This window comes from Haliotis rufescens, unplaced genomic scaffold (genome assembly GCF_023055435.1).
Source record: "Haliotis rufescens isolate VD_foot unplaced genomic scaffold, xgHalRufe1.0.p SCAF_15, whole genome shotgun sequence".
Lineage (NCBI taxonomy): Eukaryota > Metazoa > Mollusca > Gastropoda > Lepetellida > Haliotidae > Haliotis > Haliotis rufescens.
In genome coordinates this window covers 2,152,976-2,174,673 of record NW_025963835.1, presented here as the reverse complement: position 1 = coordinate 2,174,673, position 21,698 = coordinate 2,152,976, and the positions used below count along the sequence as shown (strand labels likewise).

Here is a 21,698-nt window from a genome sequence, read left to right as displayed (position 1 = left end):
TAGTGCCAAACACCCGATGGATCAAGGAATAATGTTTTTCTGTCCCTCTGTCGTGTGCGGGTGTTCAAAGTTGTGTACAAAGTCGAACAATCAAAAATTTTAACACAAAACTGAACAAGACTGCAAAAATTAAAGCAAATCCTTGGAAGTTTTTGAGAATCCACATGAAAAACTAAAACACAAATCTAAAATAGAAGGGAGATCAAAATTATCATTCTTATTGGTACAGTAAAATTCCAAGGGGCACAATCATGAGTGCAAAACATTTCTTTCCCTCTACTACATATAGACAAGGTAACACCTTGTGAAACAGGTTCAAAACACACATAAAGTACAGGTTATCACCCCAGTGAAAACCTGACATGTATATATAGAGATCTCAGACAACAGGAGTAATTTTAAATAATTTGGAGATAACATATTTTTATAAGATAAATATGAGACAAGATATTACAGTGGTTCAATGTTGAACATGATGAAAATGTGTGAAGTCAATTCTTGGTCTTCCCTAAAATTATACTGCCTGATTATTGCCAAAACATACTTAAATCATACCTACTTACTCACTCACTCACTTTCATCCACACAATGACTCACTCACACGCAAGAACTGTCATCAGAACAGTAGTAATTTCTTTTTTACAATACTTATTTACACACTACATATAGTACCGGTACATTTATAAACAGTACATATTCTGTATGATGTATGTTGAAATGCTTCAAAAGTACATACATTCCTTGTAAGCATGAGATGCAGCACTTGATATTCTCAACTCTCTGTTCCAACTTCAATTGCATCATAAAGGGTCCCCAAGACACTGATGGTAACATCTTGCAGAAGTTAGGTTGCTCAAGTCTGTGAAACCCTCCAAATGCTGCAATCGCTGATAAGCCCTAACAAAGAGAGGTAGAAACTCACTTTATCAAGTATTCAACTGGAATGTGGAAGAATATCACAAACTACATTTAGCTTTGACAAAGTATTCCATCTCACTATCTTATCTGAACACAGATCAACAGATGTTTAGAGCATGTCATACAGCTCCTAGTGAGGGACATGACATTGTGTTGCCATTACCTAGATGTTTACAGTGTGTCCTTCAGGGAGGCACATATATTGCCATTATGTGCATGATTAGAGTGTGATGTCGAACTCTGGTGAGAGTCAAGTCAAGGTATTGCCGGAACATATTGTCTCATTTGGAGGGACATTACTGATATTATTGACATTACCTAAATGTTTAGAACACGTTGTCATGGTCCTAGTTGAGGGACATGTATTGCCATTACCTGGAAGTTTAGAACATGTTGTCCAGGTCAGAGGTGAGGGACATGTATTGCCATTACCATGATGTTTAGAACATATTGTCCAAGTAGAGATGAAGACATGTATTGACATTACCAGTATGTTTAGAACATGTTGTCCAGGTAGAGGTGAGGGACATGTATTGACATAACCAGGATGTTTAGAACATGTTGTCCTGGTAGAGGTGAGGGACATGTATTGACATTACCATGATGTTTAGAACATGTTGTCCAGGTAGAGGTGAGTGACATGTTTTGACATTACCAGTATCTTTAGAACATGTTGTCCTGCTAGAGGTGAGGGACATGTATTGACATTACCAGGATGTTTAGAACATGTTGTCCAGGTAGAGGTGAAGACATGTATTGACATTACCAGTATGTTTAGAACATGTTGTCCTGGTAGAGGTGAGGGACATGTATTGACATTACCAGGATGTTTAGAACATGTTGTCCAGGTAGAGGTAAGGGACATGTATTGACATTACCGAGTGTTTAGAACATGCTGTCCAGGTCTGAGGTAAGAAGATGTATTGACGTTACCAGGATACTTAGAGCATGTCGTTCAGATGTGTGACATGTATTGTCAGTACCTGAATGTTCAGAATGCGTTGTCAAGTTCTGAGATGAGAAACATGTATTGTCATTACCTGGATGTTTAGAGAGTGTCATCCATCTCTGATGTGAGAGAGGCCTTGAAGGTGAGTCTGACAGCAAATTCCACAACTGAAATGAAGACAATGAATAAGAAACAGTTCAAACAATATATATATATATATGTATCACTCATTCAAGTTCAGGGTATTCATGGTTATAGGGTCACATACAAGAGGAAGATGACTATAGGGCTACCCTGTACCAGAGTTCATTCACAATATGAAGAAGAAAAGTGTTAAAATTGCTCAATATTTTGGAAGGTTTAGTTGGAAAAGTGAGGAGGCAGGGTGGACAGGTGTGGGAGACAGGGTGGGCAGGTGTGGGAGACAGGTTGGACAGGTGTAGGAGACAGGGTGGACAGGTGCAGGAGACAGGGTGGACAGGTGCAGGAGACAGGGTGGACAGGTGTGGGAGACAGGGTGGGCAGGTGTGGGAGACAGGGTGGGCAGGTGCAGGAGACAGGGTGGACAGGTGTGGGAGACAGGGTGGACAGGTGCAGGAGACAGGGTGGGCAGGTGTGGGAGACAGGGTGGACAGGTGCAGGAGACAGGGTGGGCAGGTGTGGGAGACAGGGTGGGCAGGTGTGGGAGACAGGTTGGACAGGTGTAGGAGACAGGGTGGACAGGTGCAGGAGACAGGGTGGACAGGTGTTGGAGACAAGGTGGACAGGTGTGGGAGACAGGGTGGGCAGGTGTGGGAGATAGGGTGGACAGGTGCAGGAGACAGGGTGGGCAGGTGCAGGAGACAGGGTGGGCAGGTGTGGGACACAGGGTGGACAGGTGTAGGAGACAGGGTGGGCAGGTGTGGGAGACAGGGTGGACAGGTGTGGGAGACAGGGTGGGCAGGTGTGGTAGACAGGGTGGGCAGGTGTGGGAGACAGGGTGGACAGGTGCAGGAAACAGGGTGGGCAGGTGTGGGAGACAGGGTGGACTGGTGCAGGAGACAGGGTGGGTAGGTGTGGGAGACAGGGTGGACAGGTGTAGGAGACAGGGTGGGCAGGTGTGGGAGACAGGGTGGACAGGTGCAGGAGACAGGGTGGGCAGGTGTGGGAGACAGGGTGGACAGGTGTTGAAGACAGGGTGGACATGTTCAGGAGACAGGTTTGACAGGTGTGGGAGACAGGGTGGACAGGTGTTGAAGACAGGGTGGACATGTGCAGGAGACAGGTTTGACAGGTGTAGGAGACAGGGTGGACAGGTGCAGGAGACAGGGTGGACAGGTGCAGGAGACAGAGTGGGCAGGTGCAGGAGACAAGGTGGACAGGTGCAGGAGACAGAGTGGACAGGTGCAGGAGACAGGGTGGACAGGTGCAGGAGAGAGAGTGGGCAGGTGCAGGAGACAAGGTGGACAGGTGTAGGAGACAGAGTGGACAGGTGCAGGAGACAGGGTGGACAGGTGTGGGAGACAGGGTGGACAGGTGTTGAAGACAGGGTGGACATGTGCAGGAGACAGGTTTGACAGGTGTAGGAGACAGGGTGGACAGGTGCAGGAGACAGGGTGGACAGGTGCAGGAGACAGGGTGGGCAGGTGCAGGAGACAGGGTGGACAGGTGCAGGAGACAGGGTGGGCAGGTGCAGGAGACAGGGTGGGAAGGTGCAGGAGACAGGGTGGACAGGTGCAGGAGACAGGGTGGGCAGGTGCAGGAGACAGGGAGGGCAGGTGTGGGAGACAGGGTGGACAGGTGCAGGAGACAGGGTGGATAGGTGTAGATGACAATGTGTGAAGTCAATTCTTGGTCTTCCCTAAAATTATACTGCCTGATTATTGCCAAAACATACTTAAATCATACCTACTTACTCACTCACTCACTCACTCACTTTCTACCACACAATGACTCACTCACACGCAAGAACTGTCATCAGAAAAGTAGTAATTTCTTTTTTACACTACTTTTTTACACACTACATATAGTACCGGTACATTTATAAACAGTACATATTCTGTGTGATGTATGTAGAAATGCTTCAAAAGTACATACGTTCCTTGTAAGCATGAGATGCAGCACTCCTTGATATTCTCAACTCTCTGTTCCAACTTCAATTGCATCATAAAGGGTCCCCAAGACACTGATGGTAACATCTTGCAGAAGTTAGGTTGCTCAAGTCTGTGAAACCCTCCAAATGCTGCAATCGCTGATAAGCCCTAACAAAGAGAGGTAGAAACTCACTTTATCAAGTATTCAACTGGAATGTGGAAGAATATCACAAACTACATTTAGCTTTGACAAAGTATTCCATCTCACTATCTTATCTGAACACAGATCAACAGATGTTTAGAGCATGTCATACAGCTCCTAGTGAGGGACATGACATTGTGTTGCCATTACCTAGATGTTTACAGTGTGTCCTTCAGGGAGGCACATATATTGCCATTATGTGCATGATTAGAGTGTGATGTCGAACTCTGGTGAGAGTCAAGTCAAGGTATTGCCGGAACATATTGTCTCATTTGGAGGGACATTACTGACATTATTGACATTACCTAAATGTTTAGAACACGTTGTCATGGTCCTAGTTGAGGGACATGTATTGACATTACCAGGATGTTTAGAACATGTTGTCCAGGTCGGAGGTGAGGGACATGTATTGACATTACCATGATGTTTAGAACATGTTGTCCAGGTAGAGTTGAGTGACATGTATTGACATTACCAGGATGTTTAGAACATGTTGTCCAGGTAGAGATGAAGACATGTATTGACATTACCAGTATGTTTAGAACATGTTGTCCAGGTAGAGGTGAAGACATGTATTGACATTTCTATGATGTTTAGAACATGTTGTCCAGGTAGAGATGAAGACATGTATTGACATTACCAGTATGTTTAGAACATGTTGTCCTGGTAGAGGTGAAGACATGTATTGACATTACCAGTATGTTTAGAACATGTTGTCCAGGTAGAGGTGAAGACATGTATTGACATTTTTATGATGTTTAGAACATGTTGTCCAGGTAGAGATGAAGACATGTATTGACATTACCAGTATGTTTAGAACATGTTGTCCTGGTAGAGGTGAAGACATGTATTGACATTACCAGTATGTTTAGAACATGTTGTCCAGGGAGAGGTGAAGACATGTATTGACATTTTTATGATGTTTAGAACATGTTGTCCAGGTAGAGATGAAGACATGTATTGACATTACCTAAATGTTTAGAACATGTTGTCCTGGTAGAGGTGAAGACATGTATTGACATTACCAGTATGTTTAGAACATGTTGTCCAGGTAGAGGTGAGGGACATGTATTGACATTACCAGGATGTTTAGAACATGTTGTCCAGGTAGAGGTGAGGGACATGTATTGACATTACCAGGATGTTTAAACCTGCTGTCCAGGTGGCGGTGAAGACATGTATTGACATTACCAGGATGTTTAGAACATGTTGTCCAGGTAGAGGTGAAGACATGTATTGACATTACCAGTATGTTTAGAACATGTTGTCCAGGTAGAGGTGAAGACATGTATTGACATTACCAGTATGTTTAGAACATGTTGTCCAGGTAGAGGTGAAGACATGTATTGACATTACCAGTATGTTTAGAACATGTTGTCCTAGTAGAGGTGAGGGACATGTATTGACATTACCATGATGTTTAGAACATGTTGTCCAGGTAGAGGTGAGGGACATGTATTGACATTACCAGGATGTTTAGAACATGTTGTCCAGGTAGAGGTGAGGGACATGTATTGACATTACCAGGATGTTTAGAACATGCTGTCCAGGTCTGAGGTAAGAAGATGTATTGACGTTACCAGGATACTTAGAGCATGTCGTTCAGATGTGTGACATGTATTGTCAGTACCTGAATGTTCAGAATGCGTTGTCAAGTTCTGAGATGAGAAACATGTATTGTCATTACCTGGATGTTTAGAGAGTGTCATCCATCTCTGATGTGAGAGAGGCCTTGATGGCGAGTCTGACAGCAAATTCCACAACTGAAATGAAGACAATGAATAAGAAACAGTTCAAACAATATATATATATATATGTATCACTCATTCAAGTTCAGGGTATTCATGGTTATAGGGTCACATACAAGAGGAAGATGACTATAGGGCTACCCTGTACCAGAGTTCATTCACAATATGAAGAAGAAAAGTGATAAAATTGCTCAATATTTTGGAAGGTTTAGTTGGAAAAGTGAGGAGGCAGGGTGGACAGGTGCAGGAGACAGGGGGGGCAGGTGTAGGAGACAGGTTGGGCAGGTGTAGGAGACAGGGTGGACAGGTGCAGGAGACAGGGTGGGCAGGTGTGGGAGACAGGGTGGGCAGGTGTTGGAGACAAGGTGGACAGGTGCAGGAGACAGGGTGGGCAGGTGTTGGAGACAGGGTGGACAGGTGTAGGAGACAGGGTGGGCAGGTGTGGGAGACAGGGTGGGCAGGTGTTGGAGACAAGGTGGACAGGTGCAGGAGACAGGGTGGGCAGGTGCAGGAGACAGGGTGGACAGGTGTTGGAGACAAGGAGGACAGGTGCAGGAGGCAGGGTGGACAGGTGCAGGAGGCAGGCTGGACAGGTGTAAGAGACAGGGTGGGCAGGTGTTGGAGACAAGGTGGACAGGTGCAGGAGACAGGGTGGGCAGGTCCAGGAGACAGGGTGGACAGGTGTTGGAGACAAGGTGGACAGGTGCAGGAGGCAGGGTGGACAGGTGCAGGAGGCAGGCTGGACAGGTGTAAGAGACAGGGTGGGCAGGTGTTGGAGACAGGGTGGGCAGGTGTAGGAGACAAGGTGGACAGGTGCAGGAGACAGGGTGGACAGGTGCAGGAGACAGGGTGGGCAGGTGTTGGAGACAGGGTGGACAGGTGTAGGAGACAGGGTGGACAGGTGCAGGAGACAGGGTGGGCAGGTGTTGGAGACAGGGTGGACATGTGTAGGAGGCAGGGTGGACAGGTGCAGGAGGCAGGGTGGACAGGTGTAAGAGACAGGGTGGGCAGGTGTTGGAGACAGGGTGGACATGTGCAGGAGACAGGGTGGACAGGTGCAGGAGACAGGTAGGACAGGTGGAGGAGACAGGGTGGACAGGTGCAGGAGACAGGGTGGGCAGGTGTAGGAGACAGGGGGGCAGGTGTAGGAGACAGGGTGGACAGGTGTGCGAGACAGGGTGGACAGGTGTTGGAGACAGGGAGGACATGTGTTGAAGACAGGGTGTGCAGGTGCAGGAGACAGGGTGGACAGGTGTTGGAGACAGGGTGGACAGGTGCAGGAGGCAGGGTGGACAGGTGTAAGAGACAGGGTGGGCAGGTGTTGGAGACAGGGTGGACATGAGCAGGAGACAGGGTGGAAAGGTGCAGGAGACAGGTAGGACAGGTGCAGGAGACAGGGTGGACAGGTGCAGGAGACAGGGTGGGCAGGTGTAGGAGACAGGGGGGCAGGTGTAGGAGACAGGGTGGACAGGTGTTGGAGACAGGGTGGACAGGTGTAGGAGACAGGGTGGGCAGGTGTGGGAGACAGGGTGGGCAGGTGTTGGAGACAAGGTGGACAGGTGCAGGAGACAGGGTGGGCAGGTGCAGGAGACAGGGTGGACAGGTGTTGGAGACAAGGTGGACAGGTGCAGGAGGCAGGGTGGACAGGTGCAGGAGGCAGGCTGGACAAGTGTAAGAGACAGGGTGGGCAGGTGTTGGAGACAATGTGGACAGGTGCAGGAGACAGGATGGACAGGTGCAGGAGACAGGGTGGACAGGTGTAGGAGACAGGGTGGACGGGAGCAGGAGACAGGGTGGACAGGTGCAGGAGGCAGGCTGGACAGGTGTAAGAGACAGGGTGGGCAGGTGTTGGAGACAGGGTGGGCAGGTGTAGGAGACAAGGTGGACAGGTGCAGGAGACAGGGTGGACAGGTGCAGGAGACAGGGTGGGCAGGTGTTGGAGACAGGGTGGACAGGTGTAGGAGACAGGGTGGACAGGTGCAGGAGACAGGGTGGACAGGTGTAGGAGACAGGGTGGACAGGTGTAGGAGGCAGGGTGGACAGGTGCAGGAGGCAGGGTGGACAGGTGTAAGAGACAGGGTGGGCAGGTGTTGGAGACAGGGTGGACATGTGCAGGAGACAGGGTGGACAGGTGCAGGAGACAGGTAGGACAGGTGGAGGAGACGGGGTGGACAGGTGCAGGAGACAGGGTGGGCAGGTGTAGGAGACAGGGGGGCAGGTGTAGGAGACAGGGTGGACAGGTGTTGGAGACAGGGTGGACAGGTGTTGGAGACAGGGAGGACATGTGTTGAAGACAGGGTGGGCAGGTGCAGGAGAAAGGGTGGACAGGTGTTGGAGACAGGGTGGACAGGTGCAGGAGGCAGGGTGGACAGGTGTAAGAGACAGGGTGGGCAGGTGTTGGAGACAGGGTGGACATGTGCAGGAGACAGGGTGGACATGTGCAGGAGACAGGTAGGACAGGTGCAGGAGACAGGGTGGACAGGTGCAGGAGACAGGGTGGGCAGGTGTAGGAGACAGGGGGGCAGGTGTAGGAGACAGGGTGGACAGGTGTTGGAGACAGGGTGGACAGGTGTAGGAGACAGGGGGGCAGGTGTAGGAGACAGGGTGGACAGGTGTTGGAGACAGGGTGGACAGGTGTAGGAGACAGGGTGGGCAGGTGTGGGAGACAGGGTGGGCAGGTGTTGGAGACAAGGTGGACAGGTGCAGGAGACAGGGTGGGCAGGTGCAGGAGACAGGGTGGACAGGTGTTGGAGACAAGGAGGACAGGTGCAGGAGGCAGGGTGGACAGGTGCAGGAGGCAGGCTGGACAAGTGTAAGAGACAGGGTGGGCAGGTGTTGGAGACAATGTGGACAGGTGCAGGAGACAGGGTGGGCAGGTGCAGGAGACAGGGTGGACAGGTGTTGGAGACAAGGTGGACAGGTGCAGGAGGCAGGGTGGACAGGTGCAGGAGGCAGGCTGGACAGGTGTAAGAGACAGGGTGGGCAGGTGTTGGAGACAGGGTGGGCAGGTGTAGGAGACAAGGTGGACAGGTGCAGGAGACAGGGTGCACAGGTGCAGGAGACAGGGTGGGCAGGTGTTGAAACAGGGTGGACAGGTGTAGGAGACAGGGTGGACAGGTGCAGGAGACAGGGTGGGCAGGTGTTGGAGACAGGGTGGACAGGTGTAGGAGGCAGGGTGGACAGGTGCAGGAGGCAGGGTGGACAGGTGTAAGAGACAGGGTGGGCAGGTGTTGGAGACAGGGTGGACATGTGCAGGAGACAGGGTGGACAGGTGCAGGAGACAGGTAGGACAGGTGGAGGAGACAGGGTGGACAGGTGCAGGAGACAGGGTGGGCAGGTGTAGGAGACAGGGGGGCAGGTGTAGGAGACATGGTGGACAGGTGTTGGAGACAGGGTGGACGGGAGCAGGAGACAGGGTGGACAAGTGCAGGAGACAGGGTGGACAGGTGCAGGAGACAGGGTGCACATGTGCAGGAGACAGGTTGGACAGGTGTTGGAGACAGGGAGGACATGTGTTGAAGACAGGGTGGGCAGGTGCGGGAGACAGGGTGGACAGGTGTTGGAGACAGGGTGGACAGGTGCAGGAGGCAGGGTGGACAGGTGTAAGAGACAGGGTGGGCAGGTGTTGGAGACAGGGTGGACATGTGCAGGAGACAGGGTGGACAGGTGCAGGAGACAGGTAGGACAGGTGCAGGAGACAAGGTGGACAGGTGCAGGAGACAGGGTGGGCAGGTGTAGGAGACAGGGGGGCAGGTGTAGGAGACAGGGTGGATAGGTGTTGGAGACAGGGTGGACGGGAGCAGGAGACAGGGTGGACAAGTGCAGGAGACAGGGTGGACAGGTGCAGGAGACAGGGTGCACATGTGCAGGAGACAGGGTGGACAGGTGTTGGAGACAGGGAGGACATGTGTTGAAGACAGGGTGGGCAGGTGCAGGAGACAGGGTGGACAGGTGTTGGAGACAGGGTGGACAGGTGTAGGAGACAGGGTGGACAGCAGCAGGAGACAGGGTGGACAGGTGTTGGAGACAGGGTGGACAGGTGCAGGAGACAGGTAGGACAGGTGCAGGAGACAAGGTGGACAGGTGCAGGAGACAGGGTGGGCAGGTGTAGGAGACAGGGGGGCAGGTGTAGGAGACAGGGTGGATAGGTGTTGGAGACAGGGCGGACGGGAGCAGGAGACAGGGTGGACAAGTGCAGGAGACAGGGTGGACAGGTGTAGGAGACAGAGTGGGCAGGTGCAGGAGACAGGGTGGACAGGTGTTGGAGACAGGGTGGACAGGTGTAGGAGACAGGGTGGACAGCAGCAGGAGACAGGGTGGACAGGTGTTGGAGACAGGGTGGACGGGAGCAGGAGACAGAGTGGACAGGTGTGCCAGGATGTTTAGAACATGTTGTCCAGGTAGAGGTGAAGACATGTATTGACATTACCAGGATGTTTAGAACATGTTTTCCAGGTAGAGGTGAGTGACATGTATTGACATTACCAGGATGTTTAGAACATGCTGTCCAGGTAGAGGTGAGGGACATGTATTGACATTACCAGGATGTTTAGAACATGTTGTGAAGGTAGAGGTGAAGACATGTATTCACATTACCAGGATGTTTAGAACATGCTGTCCAGGTAGAGGTGAGTGACATGTATTGACATTACCAGGATGTTTAGAACATGCTGTCTAGGTTGAGCTTAGGGACATGTATTGACATTACCAGGATGTTTAGAACATGTTGTGAAGGTAGAGGTGAAGACATGTATTCACATTACCAGGATGTTTAGAACATGCTGTCCAGGTAGAGGTGAGGGACATGTATTGACATTACCAGGATGTTTAGAACATGATGTCCAGGTCTGAGGTGAATACATGTATTGACATTACCAGGATGTTTAGAACATGCTGTCCAGGTAGAGATGAGGGACATGTATTGACATTATCAGGATGTTTAGAGCATGTTGTTCCAGGTAGAGGTGAGGGACGTGTATTGACATTACCAGGATGTTTAGAACATGCTGTCCAGGTTGAGGCTAGGGACGTGTATTGACTTTACCAGGATGTTTAGAACATGCTGTCCAGGTTGAGGTTAGGGACATGTATTGACATTACCAGGATGTTTAGAACATGTTATAAAGGTAGAGGTGAAGACATGTATTGACATTTGCAGGATGTTTAGAACATGTTGTCCAGGTAGAGTTGAGGGACATGTATTGACATTACCAGGATGTTTAGAACATGTTGTCCAGGTAGAGGTGAGTGACATGTATTGACATTACCAGGATGTTTAGAACATGCTGTCCAGGTAGAAGTGAGTGACATGTATTGACATTACCAGGATGTTTAGAACATGTTGTCCAGGTAGAGGTGAGTGACATGTATTGACATTACCAGGATGTTTAGAACATGCTGTCCAGGTAGAGGTGAGTGACATGTATTGACATTACCAGGATGTTTAGAACATGCTGTCAAGGTAGACGTGAGGGACATGTATTGACATTTCCATGATGTTTAGAACATATTGTCCAGGTAGAGGTGAGTGACATGTATTGAAATTACCAGGATGTTTAGAACATGTTGTCCTGGTAGAGGTGAAGACATGTATTGACATTACCATGATGTTTAGAACATGCTGTCCAGATTGAGCTTAGGGACATGTATTGACATTACCAGGATGTTTAGAACATGTTGCCCAGGTAGAGGTGAAGACATGTATTGACATTACCAGGATGTTTAGAACATTCTGTCCAGGTCTGAGGTGAAGACATGTATTGACATTACCAGGATGTTTAGAACATGCTGTCCAGGTAGAGGTGAGGGACATGTATTGACATTATCGGGATGTTTAGAACATGTTGTCCAGGTAGAGGTGAGGGACGTGTATTGACATTACCAGGATGTTTAGAACATGCTGTCCAGGTCTGAGGTAAAGACATGTATTGACATTACCAGGATGTTTAGAACATGCTGTCCAGGTAGAGGTGAGGGACATGTATTGACATTATCGGGATGTTTAGAACATGCTGTCCAGGTAGAGGTGAGGGACGTGTATTGACTTTACCAGGATGTTTAGAACATGCTGTCCAGGTTGAGGTTAGGGACATGTATTGACATTACCAGGATGTTTAGAACATGTTATAAAGGTAGAGGTGAAGACATGTATTGACATTTGCAGGATGTTTAGAACATGTTGTCCAGGTAGAGTTGAGGGACATGTATTGACATTATCAGGATGTTTAGAACATGTTGTCCAGGTAGAGGTGAGGGACGTGTATTGACATTACCAGGATGTTTAGAACATGCTGTCCAGGTTGAGGTTAGGGACATGTATTGACATTTCCAGGATGTTTAGAACATGTTGTCCACGTAGAGGTGAAGACATGTATTGACATTACCAGGATGTTTAGAACATGTTGTCCAGGTAGAGGTGAGTGACATGTAATGACATTAACAGGATGTTTAGAACATGCTGTCCAGGTAGACGTGAGTGACATGTATTGACATTACCAGGATGTTTAGAACATGTTGTCCAGGTAGAGGTGAGGGACATGTATTGACATTACCAGGATGTTTAGAACATGTTGTCCAGGTAGAGGTGAAGACATGTATTAACAGTACCGGGATGTTTAGAACATGTTGCCCAGGTAGAGGTGAGTGACATGTATTGACATTAACAGGATGTTTAGAACATGCTGTCCAGGTAGACGTGAGTGACATGTATTGACATTACCAGGATGTTTAAAACATGCTGTCCAGGTAGAGGTGAGTGACATGTATTGACATTACCATGATGTTTAGAACATGTTGTCCATGTAGACGTGAGTGACATGTATTGACATTACCAGGATGTTTAGAACATGTTGTCCAGGTAGAGGTGAGTGACATGTATTGACATTACCAGGATGTTTAGAACATGTTGTCCAGGTAGAGGTGAGGGACATGTATTGACATTACCAGGATCTTTAGAACATGTTGTCCAGGTAGAGGTGAGTGACATGTATTGACATTACCAGTATGTTTAGAACATGTTATAAAGGTAGAGGTGAAGACATGTATTGACATTAACAGGATGTTTAGAACATGTTGAACAGGTAGAGGTGAGTGACATGTATTGACATTACCAGGATGTTTAGAACATGCTGTCCAGGTAGAGGTGAAGACATGTATTGACATTACCAGGATGTTTAGAACATGTTGTTCAGGTAGAGGTGAGGGACATGTATTGACATTACCAGGATGTTTAGAACATGTTGTCCAGGTAGAGGTGAGGGACATGTATTGACATTACCAGGATGTTTAGAACATGCTGTCCAGGTAGAGGTGAGTGACATGTATTGACATTACCAGGATGTTTAGAACATGTTGTCCAGGTAGAGATGAGGGACAAGTATTGACATTACCAGTATGTTTAGAACATGCTGTCCAGGTCTGAGGTAAGAAGATGTATTGACGTTACCAGGATACTTGGAGCATGTCGTTCAGATGTGTGACATGTATTGTCAGTACCTGAATGTTCAGAATGCGTTGTCAAGTTCTGGGATGAGAAACATGTATTGTCATTACCTGGATGTTTAGAGAGTGTCATCCATCTCTGATGTGAGAGAGGCCTTGATGGCGAGTCTGACAGCAAATTCCACAACTGAAATGAAGACAATGAATAAGAAACAGTTCAAACAATATATATATATATGTATCACTCATTCAAGTTCAGGGTATTCATGGTTATAGGGTCACATACAAGAGGAAGATGACTATAGGGCTACCCTTTACCAGAGTTCATTCACAATATGAAGAAGAAAAGTGATAAAATTGCTCAATATTTTGGAAGGTTTAGTTGGAAAAGTGTGGAGCCAGGGTGGACAGGTGCAGGAGACAGGATTGGCAGGTGTGGGAGACAGGGTGGACAGGTGTTGGAGACAGGGTGGACAGGTGTGGGAGACAGGGTGGACAGGTGCAGGAGGTGAGGCCAGGCGGACAGGTGTGGGAGACAGGTGTGGGCAGGTGTAGGAGACAGGGTGGGCAGGTGTGGGAGACAGGGTGGACAGGTGCAGGAGGTGAGGCCAGGCGGACAGGTGTGGGAGACAGGTGTGGGCAGGTGTAGGAGACAGGGTGGGCAGGTGTGGGAGACAGGGTGGACAGGTGCAGGAGGTGAGGCCAGGCGGACAGGTGCAGGAGACAGGGTGGACAGGTGTAGGAGACAGGGTGGACAGGTGTGGGCAAGTGTAGGAGACAGGGTGGACAAGGGCAGGTGTGGGAGACAGGGTGGAGAGGTGTAGGAGACAGGGAGGACAGGTGCAGGAGACAGGGTGGACATGTGTAGGAGACAGGGTGGACAGGTATTAGAGACAGGGTGGACAGGTGCAGGAGACAGGGGGGCAGGTGTAGGAGACAGGGGGGCAGGTGTAGGAGACAGGGGGGCAGGTGTAGGAGACAGGATGGACAGGTGCAGGATGTGCAGGAGACAGGGTGGACAGGTGTGGGAGACAGGGTGGACAGGTGTAGGAGACAGGGTGGACAGGTGCGGGAGACAGGGTGGACATGTGTAGGAGACAGGTTTGACAGGTGCAGGAGACAGGGTAGACAGGTGCAGGAGACAATGAGGTAAGGGGGCAGGCAATGAGGCAAGGGAGGCAGGTAATGAAGCAAGGGAGGTGGGCAGGTGAGGCAAGAGTCACAGGCAATGAGTTGAGGGAGGCAGGCAATGAGGTAAGGGAGGTTGGTGGGAAGGTGAGGCTGAAGCTTGAGGTTTGGCAGTTGTGACAAAGGAAGAGGGCAGGTGAGGCAAGGGAGGGTGACAGATGAGGCAAGGGACATAAATGATCATGACATGGTGGATAAGCCATGTATAAAACATATGTGTCTGACTTACTCTCTTTGTCTTCCTGGTTCGCATAGCCAGGCACTGACTCCATAGGGGAGACTCTCCTCATTCTCCATGGGAACAGGCAGTAGCCAAGTTCTTGAAGCAGCACAAGATCTGTACTAGAATCAACACCTTTGATACACAAGTGACAAAGAAACTTGTCCTAAGTCTGGGAAATAATAAATAATATAACCCTCCTTCCACTGAGTTATTCCAATATTTTGTGCCTGTTCAAATTTGTTTTGTGGCTTAGCTGTCATTTTAAAATCGTCTCTATACACCACAGTGAGTTAGGTTTTACATCTCTGGATCCAGGGATGTACCTGCAGCCTCATGCAGATGACTGATTCCCAGACATGATTAGTGCTCACTCACAAAGAATCTAAATTGGTGTGAATAATATTTATTAAAATGACATAAATCATTACCCATTTTGAACTTTGTAAAGTGGTAACATAACAAACAAAAATGGAGGTGCGTACTAGTAATAATTGATAATAATGAATTAGGCTATTTTAACATTAGTACTATTAATGACATGATGAAGCAATGTAGTCTAATACTTCAAACCATAGGGAGGCATGCTCAAATGGCAAAGCGTTATTGCTTGGGTTCAACATCTGCCAGTCATGATTAGGCCTAGTAAAATTCAGGAAGGACTAGATTCTCGTGAGGATCATTTTGGGGCTACCAGGAAAATTGCACCTCTGTACTTGATGATTTTTGCAGACTAATTAAAAATATATAAAAGATTACTAATCCTGCTTATTACCCTGGTCAGTCAATGACAGATCAATGTCAATTTCAATTACATTCACAGCTTTATGGGGACAATAGACAAGCAGCCCCTAAACACACAATGCACGACACACAAAAATAAACGGGGTAGAACGACTTAATTTTGGTTAACTGTACTCTTCTCTACCGAAAACACCTCATTAACGTCACAACCTACTTAATTCGCATGAGAAGATGATATCAATCAAACATGGGATACAATAAGGTGCAGTCAATATTCATATAATCAAAACAAACTAAATCCTTTGAGTTCCTTGAAACGATGGTTTGGCCTAGTCTAGAACGTATGACATTGGCGAAACCGAAAATATTGTATGTTTTAAATGTCTGCACACTTCAAAGAATAACGCTTACAAACCTTTTCCTTGTGGGTGATTTTATTGGGCGCCGTTGATTACTTTGTGGGCAGAATCTCCTCCGATGAGGCGTGGCAATGCGGCCCTTAGAAACGTAATGGGCCGCAATGTCTCATCTATGACGTCATAGCTTTTGATGTCACGTGATACGGTGTAGTCATCGCTCGTCGTCAACTTGTGATAGTGTGACACGATGCACTGAATCATTACAATCATGACTACTTTGAAATTTCATTTTCCTGGACATGAATATGTACGCAGGGTATCCAAACACACTGCCACACAATCGCGAAATCAACAAATGTTACTGTGTAGTCACAGCACTAAGATCGACCTTGACCTTTGTGTTTCAAATGAGAGTAGCCTCCCTTGGATCAAATAATATTGTATTGAAATTTACTTCCATAAATATTATATTTTTCTCTGTTTTGCATTATTCACTTAATGTATACCGCTCTTGAAATGTCGGGACAAGTTATACGCGGCCATACGGGACAAGGACAAGGCAAGCTACGAAATGTGACTATTTAGCTAAACTATCATGTCTGTAGATGTTGTGTTACTGGTCATGTGTGTCACTGTGGTAATCATGCATTCTTCTGAAAATTATACTTCACTATCTACTAGAATATGTACATATTATATTCATTATTATTATTATTATTATTATTATTATTATTATTATTATTATTATCTGGTTTATACGATTTCAGGTAATAATACATTGTAAATATGTATCGTCAATTTTTATCCTGTTTAATTAATAGTCCGTCAAACTTTAAGATCGCGATTTTTTAATGAATTAAATTACATGAGCAAATAGTTTTAAGAGTTAATAAGTTGGCCACAAGGGAAATGTAACCCGTGACTACCTAGAAATGCCACTTTTGTAATTTTGCACTCAGTTAACATTCCCCTATATAATTATACAAGAAAACGGTGATACAAATCTGCAACATCAAGCTGCAAGTAAGCTTCCGTGTAATTATGTCAAACATTTTTCAACACGACAAAAATATCGAAACAGTCACTTCTTTTGGGATAACACGACACTCTTCAGTGTGTTAATACCACCCGACCTTCATATAACTGACGACCGCCTCCGTGGTCTAGTGGTAGAGCGGAAGGTCCGGGGTTCGATCCCCGGCCGCGTCATACCAAAAGACGTCAAAAGATGGTACTTGTTGTTACCCTGTCTGGCGCTCGGCATGAAGGGGCTAAAACAAGGACTGGTCGGCTCGGAGTCAGTATTATGTGTCTGAGTGGGTTATGAGTGGGGTGAGTCATGTTAAACTGCGGCATGATATCACAGTGGGCTAGCACTATAAATCGGCATCAGTCCGGACAAGTACAAGCAGCCACACACACGTGCATGCACGTCGCTATATAAGTGCAATAATCTTGGACGCGACGTTAAACCCAATTTCACCTCACCTCATATAACTGGGTTGTATTGAGCTCCTTGCCAGTTTCATGTACAATAGTAAAACAGTGATTAGGTTAAAGCCTGTGAAGTGGATATGTTATGATATGTCTATAAAATGCGACGACTAGAGTGAGGTAATTAATCGAAATGCTTATAACCAACGATTATAACGAACTAAAGTTTGTGGCCTCTTTTAGTTCGTTATAACCGTAGTTTACTGTATACTCGATATGTGTGCATGTCTCCTGGGGTAATATAGAAATGATTCACCTAAACACTACTCACCTTTATCCTTCACCTTTATGCCAAGTACTCGAAATGTGATGGTACAAAATAATTTATCATAATCTCTGAGAAAAATAATTAAAGATATATGAGTTTGGCACTGGACACTCTCCGGGCAGAAGCTCTATCCACTAGACCACGGAGACGGTCTACCCCATGTTGACATTTCTTCCATAGAAACGCAATTAAAGTTTTCAATTCCTAAGTATGCAAAGTTTTATGAAACATATTGAACCGTTTAGAAGTTGTGTTCAGGAAACGAGCCCAACAAATATCTAAACGAAGTCCAATGCAAAATCTCAAAATTGAAAATATGAATAGCAAAACGCTTCTGCTGAGATTTTAAAGCAAAGTTCCAAAAAGGATATTGAACAGCTTATGAGTTAAGAATGAACACAACTCTCATTTGAACACCTCTACTCTCATTTCAACACGTCTGACGTCTTGCCTTGGAAACGCAATCAATAACAGAAATATCACTTAGGCAAAGGCGCAAGTTCAGCACTTGCCTCAGTACATGTATTCAAACTGCGAATGAACCCATCCCTTTTTTCCTCGCGAGTCTTTCTTGCTGTCTTGGAAAAGCAAAAAACAATACCCCAAACTTCTGAATAGCAAAAGGCACTTTCAGAAGTTACTGGTATGTTTACAAAGTTTCAAGTTATACCCGGAAGCGAACCCTGCCTTTTTAAATCTATCGTACATCTTGAAATAAACGCGTATTCCACTGACACAAGGCAGAGACATCGAGAGAGCATTTTGGAACAATACTGAAAAGTATACACCTGCCTTGATTAGACGCCTGGTCAATAGACCTCGATAAATGAACACAAACACGACGCATATTCGAGGATTTGGGGAAAACATTAATTCTATGCGAGCCATCAACACTGCACCAAACATATTATGTTTCGACTGTCCACTCTTAAACCTATTTACAATAAATGTCAACTTTACTGAACAATATAACAAAATCCCCACACACAATACATAAAACCCATTCCAAGTGGTCCCTGTCATGATGTTGCGGGAATAATGTTAAAAGCGCCGTAAAATCGTACTTACTCCCTTCCTCGTCCATAGTGACTGACGCGTACGTAAAATACACTCAGGAATGTTCCTGCAAGATATGGCTTTGGGGGGAAATGGCTCCCACTTATTATTGTTACACAATGTCTTAAAGAAATTATGGAATTTGACAATATACTTGACATTTTTGGTACATAGACTCCGTGTGAACATGACATTTTACACTAACAAACTGATAATACATGCATTTCCCATTCAATAACTCATAAAGTCCTAAGTCCACAATTAAATTATCATCACCAGACTCTAGGTACTCCAGACGGAGTGATAATTCTCTTGTGGACACTTGTGCTACTCTGAAGCTGTGGTAAATGTAGCTGATTGATGTCCGACAATGACAAAATGTGTCTCCCGACTCCGTGACGATTCCTGGTGAGAATTGGTGACCAGCATTTGGTGGGTCAGTTGGTCAGGCTCGGTGACTTGGTTGTATATGTGTCATCGTACCCCGACGGCGTGGGTTATTGCAGTAATATCAATAACTGGATTATCTGGTCCAGATTCGATTATTTACAGGCCGCAGTCATATTGCTGGATTATTTATGAGTACACTCCTACGCTCGTTTTTAGTCAAGGTATCGTATAAACAAATAAGACTATTTCAAGGACGTTTAAAAAGGCCATGTTAATAGTTTTCATAAATGTTTTTTAAATAACACTCGCATTTTCAAAGAATGCGATGGGAAAACAATTACAACAATATTGTGTAGCCAAAGTTGTGTAACAATAGCTCATGTATTTGTTGGTGGCTTCTTGCCTGTTGTTACAAGAGGGTCTGCATTGTAAAGTGAAGTCCTACATGCGCACGTGAAATTCGCGTGTGAGCCCAACAAACGGACTAGAACTATACTATACTGATGTCTGTGCCATGCTGACAGCATTTATGAAACAAGAACCGCGTTGGCATTCTGAATAAAAGTGCCCAGAATATCAGGCTGGTCTGATTGTCTGTCAAGAAACAACATGTGATTACATTAAAGCATCTGACACTTCCAGGTCGCTGAAATGTTGTTCTATGGTCATGACTGTAGTGGTAACAAAACAGCCACAGCTGGTGAGAATTGGTGACCAGCATTTGGTGGGTCAGTTGGTCAGGCTCGGTGACTTGGTTGTATATGTGTCATCGTACCCCGACGGCGTGGGTTATTGCAGTAATATCAATAACTGGATTATCTGGTCCAGATTCGATTATTTACAGGCCGCAGTCATATTGCTGGATTATTTATGAGTACACTCCTACGCTCGTTTTTAGTCAAGGTATCGTATAAACAAATAAGACTATTTCAAGGACGTTTAAAAAGGCCATGTTAATAGTTTTCATAAATGTTTTTTAAATAACACTCGCATTTTCAAAGAATGCGATGGGAAAACAATTACAACAATATTGTGTAGCCATACGCTACAGCTGTGTCATCAATACTCTAGGTGAGACGAGGTGAAATGGGGTTCATCTTTCAAGTTTTTTCACTTACATAGTGACGCGAATGCACCTATGGGTGAATGTGTGTGCGTGTGGCTGCTTTTACTAGACCGGATTAATAGTGAGAGCGCACTAAGATACCATGCAGCAGTTTAATATGGATACCCTACTGAGATACCAACTCCGAGTTCACCAATCCTTGTTTTATCCCCTTAAAGCCGAGCGCCAGGCAAGGTATCAACAAGTACCATTTTGGTATGGCGAGGCCTGATACCATCAGACCCTCTCCAGGCGGACGCTCTATTCACTAGATCATGGAGGCGGTCACCTTATTTAAAACATGTAATTACAAAGAGCTACATTTAGGGCTGGAGGTCTAAAGATCATTAAATAGATAGATCAATACTCACCTTTGCAAGAAATTAGAACTACACCATGCAAGCGGGACAAGAGTTGCGCCCCTTACGCGAGCCAGAAACAATTGATTGTGGAATAATGGAATCCGTTTCCCCAGGATTGTTTCTTGTTGTTTGAGCACCATTCCTGTGAGCATGCGTTTCAGCAAAGTTTGGGAACTGCCGTACTGAGAGTTGTCCTCACACATCAAGCTGGGCAGTCATAAAATACTGTTTAAAACCCAGAACTCACCACGAATATAGTCCGATTGCTGCAAAATCGCACCGATGAAATGCAAAATAGATGTAAATCCGAAAGCAACGATTCGTCTTCAATGGCATGAAAGTATTTTATCTGTCCATACCAACTCGTCACCATAATTCCATAGATTGGCGTCAAGTGTTGAAAAAGTTGTGTAACAATAGCTCATGTATTTGTTGGTGGCTTCTTGCCTGTTGTTACAAGAGGGTCTGCATTGTAAAGTGAAGTCCTACATGCGCACGTGAAATTCGCGTGTGAGCCCAACAAACGGACTAGAACTATACTATACTGATGTCTGTGCCATGCTGACAGCATTTATGAAACAAGAACCGCGTTGGCATTCTGAATAAAAGTGCCCAGAATATCAGGCTGGTCTGATTGTCTGTCAAGAAACAACATGTGATTACATTAAAGCATCTGACACTTCCAGGTCGCTGAAATGTTGTTCTATGGTCATGACTGTAGTGGTAACAAAACAGCCACAGCAGCCATTTTGAAAAGAAACCCACATCTGTGGCAACTACACCAACATTCTTCATTGGACCTTTGCTCTTTGGCCATGCTTTTAAACTTAATTCTAGGCTCTTGAACACTGCTTGGCTGTTGAAGTTTCGATTTGATATGCATGTTTCGTCTTTTTGTTGATCGCCTCCATCGTTTAGTGGATATCTCTGCCCAGAGCATTCGATCCGGACATGTCATGCCAACATATGACTCCTGAAGATCCTGTTTAGAATAGGTCCTCAGCAACTCATGCTTGTCATAAGAGGTTACTATGCTATTTGTAAGAGGCAACTAACGGGATCAGGTCATGCTCACTGACTTGATAGAAGCATGTCATCGTATCCCAACTGTATGGATCAATGCTCATGATATCGACCAGACTCGATTATTTACAGACCGCCGTCATATAGCTGGAATATTGCT

At 46.2% G+C, this 21,698-nt stretch overlaps 1 long non-coding RNA gene across 1 annotated transcript; it reads right to left on the bottom strand.

The window, feature by feature from the left end:
* Positions 1 to 769: 769 nt before the first annotated feature.
* LOC124114048 lies at positions 770 to 16,000 on the bottom strand. The gene is made up of 7 exons (XR_007220970.1): positions 15,897 to 16,000; positions 14,747 to 14,854; positions 13,441 to 13,516; positions 5,829 to 5,904; positions 3,944 to 4,107; positions 1,959 to 2,034; positions 770 to 897 (listed from the first exon to the last, which is right to left on the bottom strand). It is a non-coding gene; the product is annotated as an uncharacterized LOC124114048 (long non-coding RNA).
* Positions 16,001 to 21,698: the final 5,698 nt, after the last annotated feature.